This window comes from Gossypium raimondii, chromosome 6, assembly GCF_025698545.1.
Source record: "Gossypium raimondii isolate GPD5lz chromosome 6, ASM2569854v1, whole genome shotgun sequence".
Classification (NCBI taxonomy): Eukaryota; Viridiplantae; Streptophyta; class Magnoliopsida; order Malvales; family Malvaceae; genus Gossypium; species Gossypium raimondii.
The window spans coordinates 42,923,572-42,942,902 of NC_068570.1; positions in this window are offsets into that span (position 1 = coordinate 42,923,572).

Here is a 19,331-nt window from a genome sequence, read left to right on the forward strand (position 1 = left end):
AAACCTGCTATCATAAAGGCTGGGACGGTTGATTTGAAAGGAACAGACTATTAGTATCCAGCTATTTGGATTTGACTGGTATAGGATAGGACTGAGTTTTATTTTTAATCTAGTTAAATTTGAATGAGATGGGCTAGTTTGACTTAGGCCCGATTTAATAGTTTCTGTTTTCTAGTCTTTCTCTTTTTGGCTCAAAGCCCAAATTTCTTATGTATTTCCTTTATTTATTTATATGAATAAATCGAGTCAAATTATTTAAAAAAAGAAAAAGAAAAATCATTGGTAAAAAGTAGGGTAAGCAAAACTCGATTCAACTCAAAAAAATAGAAAAAATTTAAATTTCGAGTTAAATGAATTGAGTTATTTGAATTATTCGAGTTAACTCGAATTTTTTTTAAATTTCGAGTTCAAATCAAGTTTGGTTTTTGAATTCAAATAATTCAAATAAACCAAATATCAAACTATAATATTTTACATTTTGCCTCAACTCCCAAACATCTTTACTTTCCCCAAAACTTTTACTCCCTCCCACTTCCCCCCAAAACTTTTACTCCCCTCACATCCCAACCCCCTTCTACTCCCCCCCAATTTTTTTTTTGAATATTTTTCCCCAAAATTTTACTCCCCATTTACATTCCCCAAAATTTACTCTCTCAACCCCTAAAACTTTTTATTTCCCCTAAACTTTTACTTCTCAACTTTTACCCCAAATCAAAAATTAAAATCATCCAAAAAATCCTTAAACCTAAATAGTAATAATTTTATCTATATCTACTATTTATATTATTAAATTAAATTTCACATTTTGTACTATTTATATTATTGAATTATTTTATCATATTGAATTTTTATAAATTTTATTAAATTTGAATTATTGATGATGCCATAAAATATTCGTGTTAAAATCTTTATGTTGGTATCAATTTCACATTTTATCTTTAGGATAACTTTTATTAAAAAAATCACTTTTTACATTTAATATGTTTTCAATTTCAAAATACATAGTGACAAGAATCAAAAGATAATTGAAGCAACTAAACAAGCAAAGAAGCTAACCCATAAATAAAATATTAATAAATAAATTATGAGGATAAAATTAATAAAAATTTGATTACTGTGAGTGATAATGATTACAAGGACCCCAAATCATTTTTTAAAATTTAATTCGAACAAATATATTTAATTTGATTCGATTTGAATTCCATCTCACTCGACTCGATTCGAGAAAATTTCAAATTGAATTAGGATAATAAAATAGGATTCATCAACTCGATTAACTTGAAATGTTTTCATTCAATTCGATCGAATGTTCACCCCTACTAAAAAGAATGAAAATTGTTAGCATTAATAAATTAAAAGCATCTAAAAAAGAAATATTCAAATGACAATGGCACCGGAAAGTAACAAAGAGATATGTAAGATCATTTTAATTGATAATGACAATATATAATACTATGTTATTTTAAAAAAATTATTTAGTTGCTTATTCCGTATGAAGTAAGTACTTTTTATACTTTCTTTTTACCTCCTCCTCCTCCTCCTCCTCCTCCTCATTATTATTATTATTATTATTATTATTATTATTATTATTATTATTATTATTATTATTATTATAAATGGAGGAGAGGATTTTAAAAAGTAAAAAGATTTACGATATAATATTTCAATAATTATTTTTAATCATCATTATTGAATGTGTTTATTTATTTAATGTAAAAATCTTTCATATTTAATCAATTTAATGTAAATATTTTTCGCATTTATTAGGAATCATTATTATAATTGATGCATATTGTTTTATCTTTATTTTATTTTAATTTAATATTATAATTTAATTTCTAATAAATATCTAAATTTCTATATTATTTTTAACATATTTTAAAAATATTACTTTATATTTTTAATTTATAAAAAATAAATGCATTTATTCACTTACAACCTAGTAACTAAGATTAATAAAACAATTTTATAAAAAAATTAATCAAATAAAATGAAGTTTGTAGCTTAGTCCAACATCAAAGTTTAAATTTTATTAAAAAATATTTTCTTATAGCATTCAACAAACATTTTTTATAAAATAAAAGTGCTTAACAATCAACGCAATAAAACTACAAAGTAGTATGAATTCTTTTAAAATTTTAAATTTTACTCGGAATTTTAAATAATTTAAGAAAGAAACTATAATGAGATAACATCATATATTATAATATCTTAATATTGTTTAGGATTATGATATTATAAGATGGACAGAATATTGAGAATTTAAACACCTTAATCTCATTTTAAAATGCAATATTACGTATCATAATATTAAATTCAACTAACTAAATGCCTTATGGAAATTTCAAGGATGAGACTTTCATTTCTCTTCCTTCTTCTTGGTTTTTTGTATATGTTCTGAATACATATCATAAAATTTTATAAAATTATTAAAATAATTATAAAATTAAGAAAATTACATTTAAATAAATATTTCAAGAAATATGGATTCAATACGAAACTGTCTCAATTTGAAATTGAAAATTTTAATACAAACTCAACTCATCTCAGACTAATTTTCAGAAAAGGTCACTTTTTAGGTGTTGTTTGATATATTTCTATAATAATATTTCAATAGAATGTGATTATTGGAAATGTAATAGTTAAAATATAACATTACAACATTTGACATATTGGAAAAGTACTAATTAAAATTTTGAAAAATTACATTTATGTGTTTGGTTCATTAAGCACTTTATTACTGTCTGTGAGACAGAGTTCCTAATTTTGCCAGAGATGAAGTAGACAGGGATGGAAGGTAGGAGGCTCTATGATTCCCTTCTTCTGTTTTCCGGGGAGGAGTTTTGGGTAGGGAAGAATCTGGAAAAGGAAATGTTTTGTAGGAGTCGAAAGGGTTGAAGGATATTGGAAAAGGAACCAGTTCTTTCTACCGAGGGATTTTAATTTTCTGTTGTTGCTTTTCAGGAGAGTTATTTCTTTTATAGCCTTCTCCGTGTTCTGTTGCTGGTCTTTAGTTTGTATCTTGGCCCAATTTTATGAACTTGTGTTTAATTGGGCTTTGTTTTGATCTGTTTTGAATAAAAGTCCAGCATTTTTCAAAATTAAAAAAAAAAACAATTTCCAATTATATTTATTATTAACAAAAGTTAAGGTGTGTTTGATAAATTAGAAAATTAAGTGCAAAGGATTATGTATTAAATTTTTAGTACTAAACTTTATAAGTACTAAAATTATATTACCAAGTTATTTCATATATTAGTAAAAATTAAGCACCAAATATAATTATCGTGTTTGATAATAGTAAAACTTTGTTGAAACCATTTTTTATTTTTTGGAATAAACAAAAATTAGTTGTCGATGAAAATGGGAGTTGCTACCAATCTTTTATTAAGGTGTGATTGGATCACCTAAAAACGACTTTGGTCTATGAGTTTTAGAAAAACGGGTTCGAGAGTCAGTTACGTACGAGGAAGGATCAGCACCCTCGTAACGCCCAAAAATTGGTACCAAGATGATTAATAAATATCTTAATGTCGAGAGCTGAAAAATACTATCCTTAATTAAATTAAATTATTTCTTAAGACTTCCTCATTTTGAAAAAAGAAAATATCACACCCAATGCGTTAGGGCACAATATTTTATTCTTTTCAAGACGAGTTGGTCCAAAAAAAACTCGTGTAATAAAACTTAAGAAAATATTTAATTGTTTAAAATTTATGAAGAAATCGCGGTCCAATACGTTAGGGTACGATTTCCTAAAATCCCAAACATTCAATATTTCCTTTATCATTTTAAAAAAAAAAATCTTTATCTTGAGAAATCAATGTGTCACATCCAATACGCTAAGACACAACATATTGAATTCCCGATGATAAGTTTTATTTTGTTTGATCAAAGAGTAATTCTCGATTGTTGGATTTAACGAAGAAAATCGGAGCCTAATACGCTAGGACTCAACTTTCTTGAAAATCCTAAATACGAGTATTGTCTCTATTTTGAAAAGTTCTATTTTTTTAAGTTCGAGTAAAAGATGACGTGATTGAATGTATGCATAAATGTCACAATAACAAATACATCAATAGCATAGAAACACTATAAGCAAATAAATAAACGAAATAAAATAATCCATGACATGCAAAATATTACATGAATAAATGTAAATACAATTGAATAACGAATGAAGAAAACAAACAAAATAAATAAAGATAAGAAGATATATAATATACACATGGAAATTATGAAGATTGAAATATACATATGATTTACAAATAAATTTTTGGGTTATAGAATTTATATATATATACAATTCATAATATATTTATGAAAATAAAGAGAAATATATAAACATATATATATATATATTATAAAATAGGTGTTTAAAATATATATATTTGAGCATTTAAAAAACTAAATAATAAATGAATAAATAAATACGTATATATATAAATATAAAAAATATTTGTTTTTTTAAAATTATATATGCGTCTTTATATATATAAGTAATAAATATATACATATATAGATTATAAAAAAATTTACATATGGATAAAATAAAATAAAAATAATTATATTATATTACAAAAATAAATATGCATTTGTAAAAAAAATATATACATATTTTTTTTAAAAATAATTAAATATGAAAAAGAATAATAATAAAAACTAATTAAAAATAAAGAAAATGAAAAAGGACTAATTTGAACTGTAAATAAAAATCTGGGGCAAATTTACGAATATTTGAATATCGAAGGACCCTATTGAACACGCTAATAATTCAAAGGGGCTGGAAGGGAAATTTTCCCTTCTCCTCTAAAACGGCGTCGTTCAAATAGGGCTAAATTGAAATTGAAAGTAAATTAAAGGGCGAAATTAAAAAAAAATAAAAAAACTAATCATAAAAATATTAAAAGGCGGAGGGGATAAAAACGCAATTTACCCCTCCACTCAAAACACGCGGATCCTAGGCTGGATCGGGTCGGATTCGAGTCAAACCCGGGCCTTAAACGGCGCCGTTTTGAAGGGCTATTTAAGCCCAAAATCAATTCAAAAACACCTCATTTTCATTCTTTTAAAAAAAACAAAAAAAACCTTCACAAAAAGCTCTCCCGTTTCTCAGCTCGTCCGGCCTAGATCCGGCACCGGCCCGATTCGGCTCCTCCGACCTCTCCAAGCCCAAATCTGGGTTTGAATCCCTCAAAAAAACTACCCAAATGTCTCCAAATTTTCGAGAAACCTTTCGATTCCTGGCCGTCTATCCTCAGAGACGACTGCCTCGGCCGATCACGACGATTTTAGCAAAGAAAGGTTGTTTCTTTCCCTTTTTATATTTGTATTTATACGCATGCAAATAAGAAAAAACAGTAAACTAAAGTAAAGCAAATAAATATAGACCTTTAAATAGATTTTCTACTTTCTCTGTATTAAACTCGTTATTTGTATTTGCTGTGAAAATAACTTTTTTTATTGATTTTTCGGATCCCGATTACAGTGTATTGGTGGCTTTTTTATAGCCGAATGAAACAATTAAAAGAAGAAACAAAATCTATTTTCTTTTGATTTGCGAATCTTTGATTCTTTCCATATACTGTTATTTTTCTTCTTGATGCGCAGGTATGAAGATCGCGTGGAGATTCGGGGGCATGGTTGCGGCGCTGTTGATCTTGAGAAACCCTAGGGTTTCTGATTTTGTTTTGGGCCACTGTATTTTAGTTTATTTCAGTTTGGGCCATATAGGTCCACTTGTAATTTGGACTGCTTTATTTTCTTCATGTAAGCCGAGCAAAATTGAGGTATTACAACTGCCCCTCTTTGCTCGTTATCGTGTAACGAAAACAGAGTAAAGACTTTAAAAATGCCCAATTTTGCCCAGTCGTGCAGGATTTTGGTATTCTTCTTCTTCAAGTAGCCTTATTCTCTCCTACTGCATCTTCAGAAGTATAGGCACTAGTGCTTCAATCTACTCCTCTGCAACCTCAGAGAGATAAGACTTGCGATCTGCTCTTTGCAACTTCAGGGAGATAAGATCCTAAGTTTTAATCCGCTCCACTGAAACTTCAGAGAGATAGGATTATCGGCTTCAACCCGCTCCTCTGCCACTTCAGGGAGATAAGGTTTGCCATCTTCAGTCTGCCTCACTACAACTTCAGGAGGATAAGACTTGCTTTCTTAGTCTGCTCCACTGCAACTTCAGGGAGATAAGACTAGATGCGATCTGCTCTCTACAACTTCAGAGAGATAAGATCCAAGGTTTTAATCCGCTCCACTGCAACTTCAGGGAGATAAGATTATCGGCTTTAACCTGCTCCACTGTAACTTATGGGAGATAAGATTTGCCATCTTCAGTCTGCCTCACTGCAACTTCAGGAGGATAAGACTTGCTTACTTAGTCTGCTCCATTGCAACTTCAGGGAGATAAGGCTAGATGCGATCTACTCTCTGCAACTTCAAAGAGATAAGATCTAAGGTTTTAATCCGCTCCACTGCAACTTCAGGGAGATAGGATTATTGGCATTAACCTGCTCTACTGTAACTTCAGGGAGATAAGATTTGCCATCTTCATTCTGCCTCACTGCAACTTCAGGAGGATAAGACTTGCTTACTTAGTCTGCTTCACTGCAACTTCAGGGAGATAAGACTAGATGTGATCTGCTCTCTGTAACTTCAGAGAGATAAGATCCAAGGTTTTAATCCGCTCCACTGTAACTTCATGGAGATAGGATTATTGGCCACTGATCCGTTCTCGAGGGAACATGACCTGTAAAAGTCCATTCTATGAACTTAATTATACCTAATGATTAGGATGTTATGATCAAAATGAATTCAATGCTCCTAACTAGACATGTATGAATAACATTTGAATGAATGCAGAATGTCATTATCACTCAAGTTATCATTTCTTAAAGTTTATTAAGGCTTTATCGCTGACGCCTTTTGCTTGGCTGGCATCTCCAAAGAAACAACTAATCAAATTGCCCCCATTGTGAACTTCAAAGCTCAATCCACTAGGACGCAGAATTTGTACCATCCTTCTTCCATCGCGACCCAAGGGTAGGAAAATTTGACTCTTCTCAATCCTCTCCTATCGTAATTCAAGGATGTAGACCATGAAACTCTTTTACATCATTCCCAGTTTGGCATCCATTTCCTTCTGAAATCCTTTTATAAAGGGAGGATTTTCTTCAGCACCAAGTCCCCTTCATGAAATTCTCTAGGACAGACCTTTTTGTTATATGCTCTCTTCATTTGTTTCTGGTACATTTGACCGTGACGAATAACTTTTAGTCTTTTTTCTTCTATCAGATTTAACTGATCATACCGATATTGGATCCATTCAGCCTCATCCAACTTTAACTCAACCAATACCTAGAGAGAAGGAATTTCAACTTCAATGGGCAGGACTACCTCCATTCCATAAACCAAAGAAAAAAGTGTTGCCCCAGTAGAAGTCCTAACAGATGTTTGGTAAGCAAGAAGAGCGAATGGTAACTTCTCATGCCAATCTTTGTAAGTTTCAGCCATTTTCGCCACAATTTTCTTAATATTTTTGTTGGCCGCCTCCACTGCACCATTCATTTTTGGGCGATACGGTGATGAATTATGGTGTCTAATGTTGAATTGACTGCAGATTTCCGCTATTGTGCTGTTATTCAGATTTAACGCATTGTCAGATATGATCTTTTTCTTCAAAAACTTACTGACTGCTGACTTCGTGACATTAGCATATGAGGCTATTTCTACCCACTTAGTGAAATAGTCAATAACCACAAAAATAAAACGATGTCCATTAGAAGCCTTCGGTGATATTGGTCCAATGACATCCATACCCCACATGGAGAAAAGCCATGGAGAAGTCATAACATGAAGAGGTGAAGGAGGCGCATGCATTTTATCCCCATAAATTTGGCATTTATGGCATTTCTTGGCATGATTGATGCAATCTCTTTCCATGGTGGACCAGTAATACCCGAATCTCATAATCTATCTAGCCATGGTGAATCCATTAGCGTGTGTTCCACAAACACCCTCATGGACTTCTTCTAAAATTTCCTTAGCCTCTACAGCATCCACGCATCTCAATAGTACTCGATCTTTTCCTTTTTTGTATAGGATTTCTCCATCTAAGACATAGTCAATAGCTAGTCTCCTCAATGTCCTCTTATCATTCTCCTTTGACTGATCAGGATATTCACGGTTCTTCACATATAGCAATATATCTTGGTACCAGAGACGATTATCATTATCCACTTCTTGAATGCTATAACAATGGGCCGGAATCTCATAAATACTAATTTGAATGGGCTTCATGTCCTCTAATCTGTTCACTTTAATCATGGAGGCTAAAGTGGCCAAAGCATCAGCCATCTGATTTTCTTCTCGTGGGAGATAACAGAATGTAATGTTGTCAAATTCTTCGATCAATTCCAAAACCAATCTCCGATAACGGATCATCTTAGGGTCTCTTGTCTCCCATTCCCCTCTTAGTTGGTATATTACCAATGCTGAGTCTCTGTATACTTCTAGTGTTTTAATTTTTCGCTCTATGGCTGCCCGGATACCCATGATGCAAGCTTCGTACTCAGCCATATTATTAGTGCAATCAAAGTCCAATTTACTGGTGAAAGGATGATAATCTCCATTTGGAGATACCAAGACTGCCCCAATCCCATTGCCTAACGCATTCGATGCTCCGTCAAAGTTTAATTTCCAAGAATGATTTTCTTGGGAATTCTCTTCAGCATTTGCCACATACATCAAATCTTCATTCGGGAAATCAAAGTCCAGAGGCTCATAATCTTCTAAAGCTCTGCTAGCCAAGAAATCTGCTATTGCACTCCCTTTGATGGCCTTCTCGCTTACATATACTATATCAAACTCGGAAAGTAAGATTTGCCATTTAGCCATTCTTCCCATCAACACCGTTGACTCCATCATATACTTTAAAGGGTCTAATTTTGAAATTAGCCAAGTCGTATGATAGAGTAAGTATTGCCTCAACCTCTTTGTCGTCCAAATCAAAGAACAACATAATTTTTCGATAGGCGAATATCTCATTTCACAATCAGTAAATTTCTTACTGAGATAGTATATCGCCTTTTCCTTCTTTCCAGTCGCATCATGTTGACCTAGCACACATCCCATAGAGTTGTTGAACACCGTTAAATACAAAATCAAGGGTCTATCTGGGATAGGTGGTGACAGCACTGGAGTATTGGATAAGTATTGCTTTGTCTTCTCAAAAGCTTCCTGGCATTCTTCATTCCAAACCCCTGGATTATGTTTCTTCAAAAGAAGAAATATGGGGTTACATTTCTCGGTCAACTGTAAAATGAACTGAGCAATATAATTCAGTCTTCCTAAGATACCTCGAACTTCTTTCTAAGTACATGGTGGTGGTAAATCTCGTATTACCTTGACTTTGTTTGGGTCAATCTCGGTTCCTCTTTCACTGACTATGAAGCCCAATAACTTTCCTGACCTAGTTCCAAAAGTGCATTTTGTCGGATTGAGCTTGAGCTGAAACTTCCTTAGTCTTAAGAACAATTTTCTTAGGACCTGTACATGCTTCTCCTCTGTTCTAGATTTGGCGATCATATCATCAACATACACCTCAATTTCTTTGTGCCTCATGTCATAAAACAAGGCTACCATGGCTCTCTGATATGTTGCTCCCGCATTCTTTAATCCGAATGGCATTACTTTATAGCAAAATGTTCCCCACAAAGTAATGAATGTAGTCTTTCCCATATCCTCCGGAAGCATCTTTATCTGATTATATCCTAAGAACCCATCCATGAAAGAAAACAGCGAATATCCCGCCGTATTATTGACCGGAGTATCAATATGTGGCAATGGAAAATTGTCCTTTGGGCTTGCTTTATTCAAATCTCTGTAATCCATGCACATTCGTACTTTTTCATCTTTTTTGGGAACTGGAACGATGTTGGCTACCCATTTAGAATATTTGACCTCCTGTAAAAACCCAACATCAAACTACTTCTTGACCTCCTCTTTTATTTTAAGCACAATATCAGGCCTCATTCTTTTGAGCTTCTGTTGAATTGGCTTGTAATCCTCCCTTATAGGTAAGCGATGCACTACAATGTCAGTACTCAATCCGGGCATATCCTGGTATGACCACGCGAAGACATCTTTGAATTCTTGGAGTAATTTAATGAGGTCTCGTCTTGTCTTTGCGGAAATCTCAGTTCCAATTTTCACCTCTTTTCCTTCTTACACGCTCACAATTTCTACTGATTCTTTGTGAGGTAGGATTTGTTTTTCTTCTTGTTCTACCATCCTCAACAAATCTAGAGATAAACCACAATCTTTATCACCTTCAAAGTCGTGCGATCCCTCTAAACACATGTTTCGTTCAAAAGGACACTCTGAGTTCATAGCGGCGTCATTCACGTCGTTGATATACAGAGACCTAATATGGATACAAAAGAATGTATGAATTTATGTACAATTACTTGTGCAATGTGATTATAAATGAAAGAATATATTTACTTGTATGGAAAGAATGAAAGAATATTTGCTCGAAACAATTGCAAAGATGTTTTTTATTAAAATAATGATATTCAAACATAAGCCTATTCACAAAAGAGCTCTTGTTATTTCTAGGCTAAAACAACAAGTTTGTTCTGAATATTACTCTGAGACAGTTCTAAAGACTTTAGGTATTTCTTCCACAGTCCAATTGTCTAGAACACTCCCAGGCTCATAAGGACGAATGTCTAACCAGCTCCTCTCTTCATTCAACTGCTCATGAATGGCATTGATGTGCATATTTCCCAACGTCTCTTCAATGCTTTCCTCAACCGGTATCTTTCTTTCAGTATGAATAACTCCTCCAGATATAAAGGTTTTGGATACGTGTGGAATTATCATTGGCTCCCATTTGGTTTCCTCCCCACTTAGACGCGCCCTTCTTTTTTCCTGTCTTTTTTCTAACTCCTTCTTTCTCTGTCCTCTGTCTGGCTTGTATCCTAAGCCAAAGTGATCTTGCTTTTCTTTCAGCACTGGAACCTCAATCATTCCTTGAAGATATCTCCCCAACCCTTTTCCAAGTAAAGCTCATTTTCCTACCAACAACTGCAAACCCATCTCTGTAGTTTTGGATAATTTAGGCACCAAAATTTTGCTTCCTTTAGGAACAAATGCCGCATTTACAAACTCCAAAGATCGAAATGAGCATTCTACTGACTCATAATTAGTCTCCACATACGGCATCTCATTGGATACAACTGCTATTATATCCTCTTCGGCGTTTATTGTCACTACCCGACCTTCTGACACTAACTTCAGCTTCTGATGTAATGATGACGGTACTGCCCCCGCCAAATGTATCCATGGTCTTCCTAATAAACAATTTTAGGAAGGTTTGATATCCATCACAATAAAATCTACCTCATAAACTGTTGGGCCAATTAGTAGGGGTATCTCAATTCTTCCCATGACCTCTCTTTCTGTACCGTCAAACGCCCTCACTATATTTTGGCATGTTTTCATGTACGAACTGTCTATGGGAAGCCTGTTAAGTGTGAATAATGGCAACACATTCAAAGCTGATCCATTGTCAATCAACACTCCTGGCAAAATATGCCCCTTGCATCGTGCAGTGATATGCAAAGCCTTAGTAGATCCCACGCCCCCAGGAGGTATTTCATCATCATTGAAGAATATGAAATTATCGGCACTGATATTATTGACCAACCGATCTAACTTGCCGACAGAAATATCATTGGCCACATAGGTCTCGTTTAGCATCTTCATCAACGCATTTCGATGTACTTCTGAGTTCAATAGTAGGGCTAGTACAGATATGCGAGCTGGTTGTTTATGCAACTGCTCGATAACATTATACTCACTATGCTTCAAAAATATGAGGAATTCCACAGTTTCTTCCTCCTTCACTGGCTTATTGATAGATAGCACAGGCTCGACTATTTTCCCTTTTTGTTCTACTATTACGGCCTTTTTCACAGGTTCTGGATTGACACTCACATCCTGGTCCTTTGTAGTTCCCTTTCCAGGGACAGTTGTATTGCACTCATAGTTCCTTGGAACCTTCTTACTACCTTGGTAAGAAAAGGCTGCAGGTTTCTTTATTATGATCATTGGCATTATTGTCGTTCTCGCTTCATCATTCTTTGGTCGCGAGATGATGACCACAGGCTGCGCTACTCTTGGAACCTTTGCGGATTCGGATGTGCAGATACTCTCCTCCTCTTTAAATTCTTCATAAAACTTTATTTCCTTGTTATCCATCAGGCCTTGAACCAAGGCTCTGAATTCTGTGCATTCTTGAATTTCATGTCCTTCCTCATGATGGAACTCACAGTAATTTCCCACCCTTTCAAAGCTTCTCTCTGAATCTAAAACAAACAACCCTCTTTCTATCGTCTTCTTCCAGATCCATCTCAAAGGAATCTTCACCTCTGCAATATTTTCCTTGATTTTTCTACCCATGTTCCCTCCTATCATAGTCACTCCATTTTCATTATGATTAGGTAACAGATTCTCTGTACTGGGTGAATCATCCAATTTAACAACGCCCATGCTTATGAGTCTTTCTACCAGCTTCTTGAACGCCGTACAATGTTCTATAGAATGCCCCACGATTCCCGCGTGATAATCGCATTGTGCGTTTGCATCGTACCACTTGAGGTATGGAGACTGCAGAGGTTTCAAGTGGTAAGGGGAAATCACGTGTGCATTGAATAGATTCTGATATAGCTCCCTATACGACATTGGAATTGGTGTAAATTGAAGCTTCTCCGTATTTTGTCTTGTGTCAGATCCCTGTTTTGATGATCCTTGCTTGTTAACAGCCATTTTTCTCGGTTGATTCACCATAATCGTTTTTGAATATGAACTTGTGTTGTTGACCTCGTTCTCTTTCTTCTTCGAGGCCGACCTTCTGCTACTCTCTCCAGCATCTATTTTCCCGCTTCTGATAGCATTTTCCATCATTTCACCATTCATAACTATGTCAGAAAAGCTTTTAGAAGCACTTCCTAACATATGTGTAATAAACGGGGCCTTGAATGTGTTAACAAAAAGCATCGTCATCTCTCTTTCTAGAAGAGATGGCTGAACTTGGACGACAACCTCCCTCCATCTCTGGGCGTATTGCCTAAAACTTTCACTGGGTTTCTTTTCCATGTTTTGCAGAGTGATTCTATCAGGTACCATGTCAGTCACATGGCTGTACTATTTTATAAACGCATGTGCTAGATCTCTCCATGAATTAATCTGGGCACGGTTCAATCGATTATACCACTTGGATGCTGCCCCTGTGAGGCTATCTTAAAAGCAATGTATCAGCAGTTGATTGTTATTAACATACCCAGTCATCCGTCTACAAAACATAGTAATATGAGCTTCGAGGCTACTAGTTCCGTTGTACTTCTCAAATTCTGGCATTTTGAACTTATATAGGAATACTAAATCCGGAACCAGGCTCAATTCTTTAGTATTCATCTCATAGTAGCTCTCTACACATTCCATTGCTCTATATTTCTCTTCCAGCCATTTGTACTTTTCCTCTAGCTATTTTGGCAATTCATCATTCATTTTCTCCTTCCCAGCTGTCTCATCGAAGTCAGGGATAGTAGGATTAACAAGATTAGCTCCAGGGTTAGAGTCTGATCCAGCCTGAAGATTCATTAGCGTCGCAGCGTCGTCCTAAAATTGCTGAGGCTTAATGGTAACAGAGGACCTACGTGGGTATATCTCAACTTGCTGGGGGGTAAATTTTGGAGGATAGACAGGTCCCTCATTGTCTCCTTCTTCAACATTAAGCACTGAGCCTTTTCCTTTATCAGTTCCTTTGTTCAACCATTGAGTTAACTGGGCCATCATACTCCCTTGAGATTCCATCATTTTGTCTATCATTTTTTGTTGAATTTTCTCAAACTGCTCATTCATTTGCTGTTGAAGCTGCTCCTACATCTCCTTTCGGAACTGTTCTAGCCTTTGGTCCATGTCTTTAGTTTTCGATCGAATACCGTAGCGGTGTCTGGTAGGTTCGTTAGTTTCCAGATTAACTGAGGAATTAATTAAAATCTTTTAGTATTTATTATTATTTATTTTTTAATGCATGTAATGCATGAAATGAATGCAAAAATGCGTCAATTTTGATTCAATTCCATTTAAGAAAACTTTACTAGAAAGTAAATTTCTTTACATAAAGTGAATTACAAATAAAGCTTTGCCCTATTACTCAGCATTCTAATTTTCCTAAGTAACACAGCTAACTCTTGCCCCCGATCTAATTCTAATTCATACTTCACACTCAGCATGTCTGCCTGTACTGCCAAAGTTTGTATGTGATCAGCTACTTCTCGGATCTAGACCACAGCTTCCTCCATAATATGATCTCTGCTCCTAACTTGGTTCTAAAAGTAGTGTAGCTGTTCATTATTACGATTTTCATTTGCTTCCAAGTGCTTGATCCGGATTTCACAATTTTGCAACGCCTTTTCTAGCTCTTCGATTCTTTTCTTCATTTTCTCAATCTCGCTCAAGCTTGCTTTCAACTCTATTGCATAATTTCGATTCCGATACTGATGAAGAGATCTTTCCAATTCAGTCACCCTATCCTTTAACTCGTCCTTTTCCTTTTGGCTTTCTGACAAACTCTTTTCTAAAGCCTTGTTTCACCTCTGCATCTCTTGGAATTTCTGTTCCCATCTATCGGCTTTGTCCTTTTCTTCTCGAATTTCTGCTCGCCACTGTTCTGAAGTTTTTCCCAGCCCGATAGTTCTCATTGATAGACGTAACTTTTTATAATCCGTCTTCAAACTACCCAACTCTTATTCAACCCTATCTTTCCCTTTTCTTAATTTCTCATTTTCAAGTTTTTGAACATCCATGTCTAACCTCAAGTTCATCTTTTTTTCCTCCATCTGTTCTATCCTCTTTTCTAAATCCACATTTTTTCTTTCAAAATCCTGTCTTATAATTTCCAACTCAGAAGGGATGACTCGCAAAGATTCCTCTATTGACTGGCTGTTTTCCTGATTTAACTTAGGTGTATTATCGTTAATCCTCCTAACCCACCATTCATGATACTCAGAAGTTGCCATCGGACCCACAGCTAACCTCTTCATTTGGTGAGTCTTTTTCCACGCACTAGACATCTCTTGAATCTTCCTTCTATAACCATCATCCTTGTACGAAAATTCACAATCAGCTATCCCTTGGGTCGCATGTATAAATTGCCTTGACCTATATTGCCTTAGCACCAATAATGGGGTACATCCCACAGCTCCCCAAATACCAAGCATAGGAACCCAATCAAAATTACCACACCTATACAGAATCTCATCTGGAAGCAACCAAAGAGCTCTCAACTCAACGTCCTCTTCCTGAAGATTTTGAAGAATTGCAATCCACTTCACCTCCGAAATATCATCTCTCCTTGGCGTAGCTACTATCTCCTTTAGTGGTGAATAATTTTCAGAGAAAACCCAATACGAAACCTTATCCACCTTTCAAAAGTGACTGTGAAACCATGCGAGTAGAAGTTGTGCGCATCCAATAAATCTACCTTCACCCATCTTTCGGTATGCACTCAATGACCTGACAGTTTCTGCCAAAATTACTGTAATCAGGGTAACCTTCTTATCAAGTCGGTCGAATAAATCAGTAACTGTTTCATCCACATGCCCCAATGCTTTATGGAAGACAACCAAGCTGTATATACTTAAAGCAAAGACGTCTAACCTCTTTCTCATGTCTCGGTATGTTAGAATTACATCTTTCAAACTTTTCCAAGGAACACACTTACTATCCATTTTTTTCTTAATCTGTGCAGCAACCCACTGCTCACTCATCCCTGTTATACTAATAAGCTTCTTTGAAAATGTTGGCATATTTACTACTCTCGAGTAAACCCTGTCAACTTGAAACTTTGAACATCAGAGTAAAGCCACATATTCCTCTATCGTAGGCACCAAATCGATCATCCCAAATGTAAAACAGCTGTAAGCAGGATTCCAAAACTGGGCTCGGGCTCGAAATAAATGCTTGTCTACCTTCACGTCAAGCAAATAAGGGAAATCCCCATAATCATTATAAAATAGCTGTCTAACCTCGTCATTCCACTGATCCCAAATTTCCTTCAATTCTTACAAATTGTTTTGAGTTACACTGATGCGCGTAAAGTCCCATAATTTCGATACATACCCATCAGCCAAACTGTCACCCTTTTCTTGCTGCATTATTTCAGACCAAGTTCGGACGACAGCCACATTGTCCTCCGCTTTATCAAGAAACCCTTTTTCCATGATAAGCTTTCTATCTAGCAACTGAATATGGACTGACGCCTTTTATGATGAAATGAAATGCCATGTTATGCAATCAAAATAAAACACAAAAGTCAGTATCAAATATAAGCATATAATCAAAGAAGAATAAAATGTCTATTAGGACATCTACTAGGGTTTAATGTGGTTCTACCTAAGGCAAGCTCCTAAGGCTTATTATATACGGTTTGGCTCTAAAGTAAAGGTACTCGAACCAGCAGATTCCTCGATCTTCACCCATTATACGCTCATATAGATCAAGTTCAGTTTAGGGGAACACATTTTCCCTATGACTATACGCAGATGATAATCTCACGAAGGCATAGGTACCGATGTATTCCGAAAGCAATCCATTATCCTATACGGAGGTGAAAACCTCACGAAGGAATAGTTTCTCACTCCCACTTAGAAGGGTAAAATTATCCAACACATGTAATGTGCAATGCAAACAATATTTAAATCAATTAAGTAAGAAAATAATGATTGCAAAAGGATATTATAAATTTTTTAAAAAAAAACTATTTTCTCGACTATAAGACAAGAATTAATCAACTTTGTGGCTCGACTCTCCTTTTAAAAAAAAGTGTTCCCCAGCGGAGTCGCCAACCTGTCGAAACCATTTTTTATTTTTTGAAAAAAAATAGTTGTCGATAAAAATGGGAGTTGCCACCAATCTTTTATTAAGGTGTGATTGGATCACCTAAAAACGATTTTGGTCTACGAGTTTTAGAAAAATGGGTTCGGGAGTCAGTTACGTACGAGGAAGGATCGGCACCCTCGTAACGCCCAAAAATTGGTACCAAGTTGATTAATAAATATCTTAATGCCGAGAGTTGAAAAATACGATCCTTAATTAAATTAAATTATTTCTTAGGACTTCCTCATTTTGAAAAGAGAAAATATCACACCCAGTGCGTTAGGGCACAATATTTTATTCTTTTCAAGACGAGTTGGTCCAAAAAAACTCGTGTAATAAAACTTAAGAAAATATTTAATTGTTTAAAATTTATGAAGAAATCGCGGCCCGATACGTTAGGGTACGATTTCCTAAAATCCCAAACATTCAATATTTCCTTTATCATTTAAAAAAAAACCTTTATCTTGAGAATCAACGTGTCACATCCAATACGTTAGGACACAACATATTGAATTCCTGATGATAAGTTTTATTTTTTTTGATCAAAGAGTAATTCTCGATTGTTGGATTTAACGAAGAAAATCGGAACCCAATACGCTAGGGCTCAACTTTCTTGAAAATCCTAAATACGAGTATTGTCTCTATTTTGAAACTATTTTTTAAGTTCGAGTAAAAGATGACATGATTGAATGTATGCATAAATGTCACAATAACAAATACATCAATAGCATAGAAACAATATAAGCAAATAAATAAACGAAATAAAATAATCCATTACATGCAAAATATTACATGAATAAATGTAAATACAATTGAATAACGAATGAAGAAAACAAACAAAATAAATAAAGATAAGAAGATATATAATATACACATGGAAATTATGAAGATTGAAATATACATATGATTTACAAATAAATTTTTGGGTTATAGAATTTATATATATATACAATTCATAATATATTTATGAAAATAAAGAAAATATATAAACATATATATATATATATATATTATAAAATAGGTGTTTAAAATATATATATTTGAGCATTTAAAAAACTAAATAATAAATGAATAAATAAATACGTATATATATAAATATTAAAAATATTTGTTTTTTAAAAAAAGTTATATGCGCGTGTGCACATATATAAGTAATAAATATATACATATATGGATTATAAAAATTTACATATGGATAAAATAAAATAAAATAATTATATTATATTACAAAAATAAATATGCATTTGTAAAAAAATATATACATATTTTTTTAAAAATAATTAAATATGAAAAAGAATAATAAAAAAACTAATTAAAAAATAAAGAAAATGAAAATGGACTAATTTGAACTGTAAATAAAAATCTGGGGCGAATTTGCGAATATTTGAATATCGAAGGACCCTATTGAACACGCTAATAATTCAAAGGGGCTGGAAGGGAAATTTTCCCTTCTCCTCTAAAACAGGCGTCGTTCAAATAGGGCTAAATTGAAATTGAAAGTAAATTAAAGGGCGAAATTAAAAAAAATAAAAAAAACTAATTGTAAAAATATTAAAAGGCGGAGGGGCTAAAAGCGCAATTTACCCCTTCGCTCAAAACACGCGGATCCTAGGCTAGATCGGGTCAGATTCGGGTCAAACCCGAGCCTTAAACGGTGCCGTTTTGAAGGGCTATTTAAGCCCAAAATCAGTTCAAAAAAACCTCATTTTCATTCTTTTTTAAAAAAACCAAAAAAGACCTTCACAAAAAGCTCTCCCCTTTCTCAGCTCATCCGGCCTAGATCCGGCACCGGCCAATCGTCGGCCACTGCGCCGGCCGCCGGCCTCCGGCGACGGCTCCGCCGTCTGCGGTGGCCGGAGAAGGAGAAAATCTCCTATTCGGCTCCTCTGACCTCTCCAAGCCCAAATCTGGGTTCGAATCCCTAAAAAAAAACTACCCAAATGTCTCCAAATTTTCGAGAAACCTTTCAGTTCCCGGCCGTCTATCCTCGGAGACGACTTCCTCGGCCGTTCACGGCGATCTGAGCAAAGAAAGGTTGTTTCTTTCCCTTTTTATATTTGTATTTATACGCATGCAAATAAGAAAAAACAGTAAACTAAAGTAAAGCAAATAAATATAGACCTTTAAATAGATTTTCTGCTTTCTCTGTATTGAACTCGTTATTTGTATTCGCTGTGAAAATAATTTTTTTTATTGATTTTTCGGATCCCGATTATAGTGTATTGATGGCTTTTTTATAGCCGAATGAAACAATTAAAAGAAGAAACAAAATCTGTTTTCTTTTGATTTGCGAATCTTTGATTCTTTCCACATACTGCTATTTCTCTTCTTGATGCGCAGGTTTGAAGATCGCGCGGAGATTCGGGGGCATGGTTGCGGCG